This window comes from Bufo gargarizans, chromosome 6 (genome assembly GCF_014858855.1).
Source record: "Bufo gargarizans isolate SCDJY-AF-19 chromosome 6, ASM1485885v1, whole genome shotgun sequence".
NCBI lineage: Eukaryota > Metazoa > Chordata > Amphibia > Anura > Bufonidae > Bufo > Bufo gargarizans.
This window is the reverse complement of record NC_058085.1, coordinates 362,045,594-362,055,001: the sequence shown is the minus strand read 5'-3', so window position 1 is coordinate 362,055,001 and position 9,408 is coordinate 362,045,594.

The following is a 9,408-nucleotide window of genomic DNA, read 5'->3' as shown; positions in this document are numbered from 1 at the left end:
GATGGTGGCTGCAGGATATTGCAGTGGCTTTGTGTCAGGACGCAGAAGATGGAGGGCCCGGCCCCCCTCACCACCGGCCCCATAGCAGTTGTGTTACCTGCCTCCACCTCAGCAACTGCAAACCTCTCTTCTGTCCTGATAATTTGTTACAATGTATCAGTGCAGGAAAAATGTATCCATCTATAGACCAGCCTCAAACTGCGGCCCTCCAGCTGTTGTAAGACTACAACTCCCACAATGCCCTGCTGTAAGCTGATAGCAGTAGGCTGTTCGGGCATGCTGGGAGTTGTAGTTTTGCAACAGCTGGAGGGCCGCAGTTTGAGGATGCCTGGACTAGACTGTGAGCAGCATTTGGTCACAATGTTTTAATTTTTTCTTAGGCTCTACATATAAACAATAGTCGCATTCACTGACAGCAAGCAGAGATCTTGAAGAAGGTGAGAAAACTAAGCCACAAAGTATATTAAAAAGCTGCCGATTAAAAACCCTATTCCTGGGTTAGGTGCGCTCGTCACCATTTTTGTAGCCCAGGCGTAGACAAGCTGCGATGTCTGTTATTGTCACGACGTCCTCAGCTCTGCGCGGTCTAGAACAGAGGTAGACGTCGGTGCTTCACCTGCCGCAGCAGCTGGAGAGCCACAGGCAGAACATCGCGTCTATTCTCTTATCTCCACTTAACAGAACGCGGCCGCAGCTCCCCCGAGACAGCCTGGTCGCCATCCTTTGAAGAACACCACCCCTGATGCTGGGAGGATTTACATTTATCAGTAAAATACTACCACCCCCATCATTTAAAACACTGACTTTATCTTACTGAATCGTGAAATCCTGCGCAAGGGACCGGGACGCCCCTCGTAGGGTTTTTGTTTTCCTGCATCCTGGTCCTACCACTTTATACAGCCACCTCCACCCCAAAAAAAGAATCCCATTAAAAAACAAAAAACTTCAGTCTCTTCATTCTTAAAGGGGTTGTCCCATGATGAATGAAAAAAACGAACCGGACATCATACAGTACATGACACTCTCTTCTAAGGCCCCATTCACATGTCCGCAATTTCGTTCTGCATTTTGCGGAACGGAATTGTGGACCCATTCATTTCTATGGGGCCACACAATGTGCTGCCCGAATACGGAATTGCGGACCCATTCATTTCTATGGGGCCACACAATGTGCTGCCCGGATACGGAATTTCGGACCCGCACTTCCGGGTCCACAATTCCGTTCCCGGAAAAAACAGAACATGTCCTATTCTTGTCCGGACAAGAATAGGCATATTCTATTAGTGCCGGTGATGTGCGGTGATGCACATTGCCGGTGTCTGTGTTTTGCGGATCCGTGGATCCGCAAAACACGCTACGGACGTGTGAATGTACCCTAACGGAGCTAGAACCAGCCCTGGACCTCACATGGATCCAGAGATCTCCTCATTCATTGCTCGGCTAGATGCTGGCAGCTTAGGGGACGTGCCGGGGGCATGTCCTGTCTACTGCAGCTGGTGGCAGTAGAAGGATGGCACTGAGCATGTGCTTGCATCTCAGTGAGCAGGACAGAGAAAAAGAGCCAACAGCAGGTGGCGCTATACTGATAGATTTCAGTGAATAGCTCAGAGGTGATACTACATTTTTAATTACATGCAATTACAAAAGTATTCAGATCCAGGTGCTGGCTGGAAAAATGCTGAATATTTTTAATGGGAGAACCCCTTTAAGTTACATCACTGTCTGGGAAAGCTGTGTGACAACCATTGTAGATGCCATTACAGTTCCCTCAGCGGTTATCACCCAGCTTTCCTGGACTTCTGCAGGGTGCACTTACACGTCTGTATTTCCTCTGCATCGTATTTACCCAAAATTAGAGGCTTTTTTTATCGTTTTGCTCTTCTAGGATCTACCGCTATATATACGGCAAGAATAACTGAGTATGAGGGGCTAAACGCACACTACACACTTTCTGTTCCGTGTGGGCAGCAATGCTTTATCCATAGGGCAAGTTGTGGAGCTGCATCGGGGGCCCCTGTGGCGTGCCACCTGGTGCTGTCATGGATGGCATCATCACAAGACATCTGAACCTGCATCAGACAAGGAATGTATCACTGGCACTTTGGGGGGTATTAGGGCTCTTTGGCCTCTAAAAAAGGGAAGAACTTTCTGCCTCTAGCACTTTTTCAGGGATTGGACGGATGCGGGAACAGGTGCGCACCCTGCGCCTTATGGCTACTGAAGGGGGTGCACTTTGAGGGGTATTAGGGCTGAAAAAATGTACTTGTGGCTCTTTGGCCTCTAAAAACGGGAAATAATCTGCCCGGCGCAGCATAACTCTGCCTCTTGCACTTTTTTGGGGATGGGACGGATGCGGGATCACTTAAGCGCATCACCTATGGCTACTGAAGGGGGTGCATTCAATAGTTTATTGACTGGGCAGGGTATGACTTGGGCACTCAGGGGCGGACTTTACCACCATGTCAACCATGCGAATGCTTGGGGCCCTAGAGATCAGGGTTGGCCCCTACTTGCTACAAGCAGTTGGCTAAAAAAAAACAGGGGCCCAGCATAGGAGGGGGCCCATTCCTGCCCTGCTAAGCTGGGAGGTCATGGGGGTGGGACTAAGTAGTAAGATGGGGTGGGGCTTAGCAGTGCACTGGGGGCTCCCAGACATAGCTTTGTTTGGGGCCCCAGAAATGCTAAATCCGCCCCATAATTGAAGGTGTCAATAGAAGGTCATGCACAGGGCACCAACCAACCTAGGCCAAACATACAATGGGGTAGATTTATGAAACTGTCTTTGTTGCCCGTAGCAACCAATCAAACCGCAGCTTTCATTTTGTATTCTGCTCTTGAGAAATGAAAGCTGCGCTCTGATTGGTTGCTATGGGCAACCCTGTTCTCTTGTGTTGTGAGGCTGATTTACCTCTGTGGAGCTGTAACAGTGACATGGTTGTCACCCAGCTTTACCAGAAATAGATATCACAGTGGTTGGCAGGGCTTTGTCTTTGGTTCATCGACAGGCCCAGCACCATTTGGAGGCCCACATTTCATTTCTAATCTAAATATAATGGAGTGGTGGTGACGGCGGAGGGCCGGCTGCTAATGAACGGGCTGGAAGCCTCAGCTTCTCTCTTGTCGGCTTTTGATCAGCGAAATAATGGCTCGTTTACTGCTCTGCCGCGCTCCGAGCCTTCCCGTGTCTTCTGCTGTGACAATCTGTTCTCTCACGTCGCTTCTTCTTTTCCAAACTAACCAACTGTGTCACGGGTGTAATGTGCCCTCCGCGCCCAATATTGATTCCTGTGTATTCTCACATGAAGCGCCGCTCGGGCCAGCAGATGCCGTCATGGCTGTGGTGGGCGCACATCTTCCTCAGCTAGGAGAGAATAGCGGTACTCGCTCCTGGTGGGGGCCGCTGCTAGACCCCCCAAGGAAGATCTTTATTATAATTATGCGAATATGCAAATCTGGTTTGTAAATGTGGGGATAGTTAGCAAAATGGCGTCCAGGACCGATGTGTGGGCGCTCGAGGAAGGTTCGCCACGTGGGAACAGGATGACGTCATGTGAGGGGGTGCAGTGAGACTGGCCAGTCATAATCATGGCCGCCGCAACAATAGCCCCAGCAGCCATTGTGGGTGGGGGGGAGATTTTTTAAGTCAGTTATTTTTTTGAGTCAAATTTATCTAACGTCAAATGCTATTTGGTATATTTTGCTCCTCTCAAAGGGGTCGTCTGGAACAGGAGCGACAACCGCTATGGTCCTAATGTGCGGCCCATAAAAAAACCTAAAACCTGTCCGCGGTCCTGCCGTGCACACGCCGCTGCTCCATTCCTGACTGCTTCTGGTCCCATGACAGCTGTGGCCAATAACATAGCGTTCAATCAAATGTGACCGCTGAGGCCCTGTGATTGGCCACAACGGTCACAGGAACCAGCCACTTCCCGATCCGAAGCAGACGGAAACAGAACAGCCACGGCGGGCCCGCAGACAGGCTGTGAAATTATTATTTTTTATGGGTCACACGGTAGAGCCATAGGGGTTGTGAGTTACTAGGCCAGAAAACCCCTTTAACAAGTTTTACACTTTTTTCCAAGTTTTTTTACACCCACACCACTTTTTTGCAACCTTATAAAACTTCCCAGGTGATTAACACCTAATTAACATAGCTAACCACACCCACTTTTCCAAAATTATATAAAAAAAATTTACCATACAGCCAAACTTGGCTTCTGCCTAAGGTCACAGTTTAGAGGGCAGGAAAGAAAGGAGGAACAAATACTGAACAGGTTCTCCTACGTGTCATTGCTGATGAGTCTTAAAGGGGTATTCCCATCTCAGACATTTGTGGCCTATTGGCAGACTAGGCCATGAAGGTCGGCTCTGCCCTCTCTCTCTAGAATGGGGTCCCCCAACCACCATCCTGCTTAATGTGAATGGAGGGAGTCACAAATGTGTGGGGCCATCTCTTTATTCATGCCTGCAGGATGGGAGACCCCCCATTATGGAGATGGGTGCGGCTCCTAGAGATAGGACACACCTCTATTAGACTCCTGCACACGACTGTATGGTTTTGCGGTCCGTTTTAAACGGATCCGTTTTTTTGTTTTAGTAGTGTTTCCGCTTCCGTTCCATTTTGGCGCTCAGTTTTTCCGTTTGTGATCCGTTTTTGCGGATCAGAAACGGAAGCATACAATAATGTTTAAACATTAAGTACATAAAAAAATTGGGCTGGGCATAAAATATTTAATAGATGGTTCCGCAAAAACGCAACGGTAGGGAAGACATGCGGGTGCATTCCATATACATTCTGTTTTTTTTGCGGAACCATTGACTTAAATGGAGACACGGAACGTGATTTGCGGGCAATAATAGGACATGTTTTATGTTTGAACAGAACGGAAATACGGAAATGGAAGGCATACGGAGTACCTTCTATTTCTTTTGCGGATCCATTGAAATGAATGGTTCTGTATACGGTCCATATATGGAACGCAAAAAACAGAACGTAAACGGAAAAAAAAACATTCGTGTGCAGGAGGCCTTAGGGCTCATGCACACAAAGTTATATTCTTTCCGTGTCCGTTCCTTTTTTTTTTGCGAGACCATATACGGAACCAATAATTTTAATTGGTCCGCAAAAAAAACTGGTTACTCCGTGTGCATTCCGTTTCAGTATGTCCTATTATTGTCTCCATTACAGACAAGGATAGGACTGTTCTATCAGGGGCCAGCTGTTCCGTTTCGCAAAATACGGAATGCACACGGACATCATCCGTATTTTATGCGGATCAGTTTTTTCCGAACCGCAAAATACATACGGTCGTGCACATGAGCCCTTACGGTTCATTCACACATCCGCAACTGTTTTGCGGTCCGCACATAACCGGCACCATAATAATAGAAATGCCTTTTCTTGTCCGTGTCTGCAGACAAGAATAGGACATGTTCTATTTTTTTGCGGAGCCAGGGAACGGAAGTGTGGATGCAGACAGCATTGCGGTCCCATTGAAATTGAATGGGTCCGCACCTGTTCCGCAAACGGATGCTGACCCATTTTGCGGACGTGTGAATGGACCCTTAGATATGCTATAAATGTCTACAGTGGGAATACCCCTTTAAAGAGGTTTTACAACCATGTAAAAAAGTTTTGGAAAACTGTTTAGACTGTTACAAATTACTAGAAGAAGAAGTAGTCACCGCACTGATCCACCCTTCTGATGCTCTCTGGTCCCCCGTTAGTCTCTGTGCTCTTGTGCTCCAGCGATGACATCCCGACACATGTAACTGCTGCATCCAGCAGTCCTCAGTCAGCGCCTGGCTGCAGCAGTGATCTCAGTCAGCGCCTGGCTGCAGCAGTGACCTCAGTCAGCGCCTGGCTGCAGCAGTGATCTCAGTCAGCGCCTGGCTGCAGCAGTGACCTCAGTCAGCGCCTGGCTGCAGCAGTGACCTCAGTCAGCGCCTGGCTGCAGTAGTGACCTCAGTCAGCGCCTGGCTGCCACATTGACCTCAGTCAGCGCCTGGCTGCAGCAGTGACCTCAGTCAGCGCCTGGCTGCAGCAGTGACCTCAGTCAGCGCCTGGCTGCAGTGGTCACATGTCTGTGTTGGAATGTCATCACTGGAGCTGAAATGACAAAAAACAGTGGGGATCAGGAAATGTGGAAACGGGAGTGTCGGAGGTCCGGAAGGTCAGAATCAATTATCTTATAACATTCTAGCAGTTTTATGAAAGAATTACATGGCTGGACAAGCACTGTAATGAATAGTATCTGCAAATGTTCAGGTCCCTTGGAATAAGATTTGCAGTTGCCTAGCAACATGCTATATGGGGTGCAGAGGCCACAGTAGCACCAGGATCGGGGTGTGGGCCCCCCCACATAAGAAAAACATAGTATTATAAATAATACTGGCCCCAGCAGCCACATATGGGGGGGCTGTACACAGCCCTCTCCACTGAAGTCTATGGGAATTAGGGCAATTGACTGGCCTGACATCCACACAAATTTACACCACCCCCTATTCCTGAGAGGTGGAGGTCCCATAGGCAGCGGTGTACCCACCATGGAGGCAGACTACCGACTGCTATGGGTCCAGGCGCTGAACTGCTTCTCCTGTTCCTGACATAGATTCACACCATTTTCAGCTACCACTAGAGGGAGCTGAGTGCAAAGAGACTAATTACAGCTTCCATTGAAATGAATGGTAATTGTATAAATTGTTATGCACTGAGCTCCCCCTAGTGGTGGCTGTAAGTGCTGGTTTGAGAGCTGTAGAATATTTTTCATGGGACAACCCCTTTAAGAATTGTTACTTTTAAAAAGTCCCAAAAATTTTGCAATGTCAAGCCGACCAAAAATTCCCTTCATGATAAATCTCTTTACTGTCCAGCTCGGAGGTGAGTATGTTGGTCACCTAGGAGAGGTAGGTGCTGCTAGGTCATTGACTGTCCAGTAGGAAGGGTTACCTGAGGTAAGTGGTCTGGTGTCCGGGTAAAAGGTTCATTGGTAACTGCGATTATAAAACATGGCTACTTTCTTACAAAAACAGCGCCACACCCGTCCCCAGGTTGTGTCTGGTATTGCGGATCATTTCCATTCATTGATTTGGGAGGAAGCAGCCCTGGTTTTCTAATCCTGGACAACCCCTCTCCTGACATGTCTGTCTTAGTAACTACCTGCATCCCCCATGTCTGGAACATCTATTGTTATGACCCTATGTTGTGCCATTCCTCTATTATTCCTGCTAGGAGTTATGAATGAATTTCCAGTAGTTTGCAGTGAAGGTCCAGATGCTGCTATCCATTAAGTGCTGCCGATGTCAGACTGTGCAGGAACCCCCCCCCAACTGGTAAAATTCAGCTGGAACTTCATTGCAAACTGCTAGCAATTCATTCATAACTTCTAGCAGGAATAATAGAGGAATGGCGCACCCTAGGAATGGTGCACCGTGTAGAAATAGTCACCGGAGCAGATGGACTCCGAGTGATCGACAAGAAGAGGACGGAAGTGTGATGACAAGACTGGGACCTGCGCGAGAGGACGCGATGATGCTGTAGGAAGCCGCACAGATTGTGAGCCTACGAGCCGAGCCTGCCTTGTGTTCCCACAATGTGTTCCTGCCGCACGGCGAGCCTTATGTAAGACCAGTGTTATTATAAATGGAGGACGTAGGCAAGATAACAGGGGAGAAAAGAAGAAAGACCACCCGGCCAGTGTGTGGGGGGGACGCAGCGTGCGCTGCCGACGAACATTACATGAATTCATTCACCGACTCATTCAACGCTTGGAAGCCGCTTCCTAAAATTAGCAATAACTTAGAAAAAAAAAAATCTTCTCCTTCAAGGACTAAATGTAACGGCAATGAAGGCTATAATTTTCTTTCAATGATCCTGCTGGGAAATGAAGCGATCACAGGAATCAGCTGCAGACTATCGCAGACTGCGACGCCCTGCAGACAAGTGCCAGGTATCCTATGCAGACTGCAGGGCGGCACCGCTGGCAGTGTCCAAGGTGTGTGCCAATAGCAATTCGACTCCCATCATGAATCAGCCCCAGGTGCTTGGTAAGACCAATATGGCGGCCTTTACCGGTCCTATAGCGGTTGTCGCTCAGCTTTCCCAAGCTCCTGAATGGTAAATCGTCTGGTACTGCAGAGTTACGACCTGAGTCCTATATAACTGCAGGAAGACTTACCGCACGGGATAAGCAAAGCTCACAACCCCTGTAATGACAGCCATGTTTAGGTCTGAGGGGAGTGTTGGATGAGAACAGAAGCATAACTTGAAGCTCTTGGACCGTAAATCTGGATCAGGCCCCCACCTACCATGTGACATTCAGGGGTCTTCTTAGGTGGAGAGGTACCAGGGTCCGGGTGTGACTGCACCACACATAGTTACGCCCATGAGAAGTCCAGGGGCATCCAGTCCATCCAGGATTTCTAGTTCTGTATCGGCCGTCTACTAGCTAGGCAAACATGGCAAAGGGTACTGTAGATAAGGAAGAGCCAGGTAGGTACCCACATATAAGTGCCGTCATCACAAAGGGGAAAATAAGGGTCTATGGTGGATGAGGTTAACTCATACAGGGTTCAATTGGCACACCAAGGGCGTACGGAGACAGACCTTAGATCAATGGGGCACCTGGAGAGGTCCAAGCAGGTTGGCTCCATCTGTCATTTCAATGGGTGGTGTGAACCTGTACGGGGATCCCATCTCCATCAGTCATACACCATTAGCACCATCATGAAACGTCTATGAGGGGGCAAAGAAATGGAACCCATTCTAATGGTTGCTGAGGTGCCCCTGTGTACGCCGTTGGACCAAAAAGGTTTAGATGAATGGGAATAGGAAAGTGCCAACATACAGAGCTGTAGGCCATACTAATGCAGTGAAGTAAAGGACATTATCAATGTGCCATCAAAAGACATCACAATTGCCATCTTATGGAGTTTGGGAGAAAGGCAACAAAGAACATGACTGTGCCTACACCTAGAGGATCTATGAGTGCCCACAGAGGGCATTATCAGAATGGCAGCATGCATCATCTGGTGAACATCAGCTTAAAACATCTCATATTCGAAGTGGCCACACTGAGGGTTCAAGTGAATGTCAACCAAGAACCTCTGTAGGTGGCCACCCGTAGGGTTCAGAAGAACGTCAAAACAGAAAAGCAAAGGGTGCCCATAGAGGGCATTATCAAAGTGGCTTCATATAAGAAACTGGTGAATATGTACATGAAGTATCTTGTAACAGAAGTGCACACCTATAGGGTTCAGATGAATGCTAACATAGTAATGAGTGCCCACAGAGGGCATTATCAAAGTGCCCGCATACAGCAGTATCAATAGTACATCTTCTGTTGGATGTGTCCACTGGTGACGGTCAATGAGAGCAGAGGGCATTATGAAATTGGGTGCATACAGAAG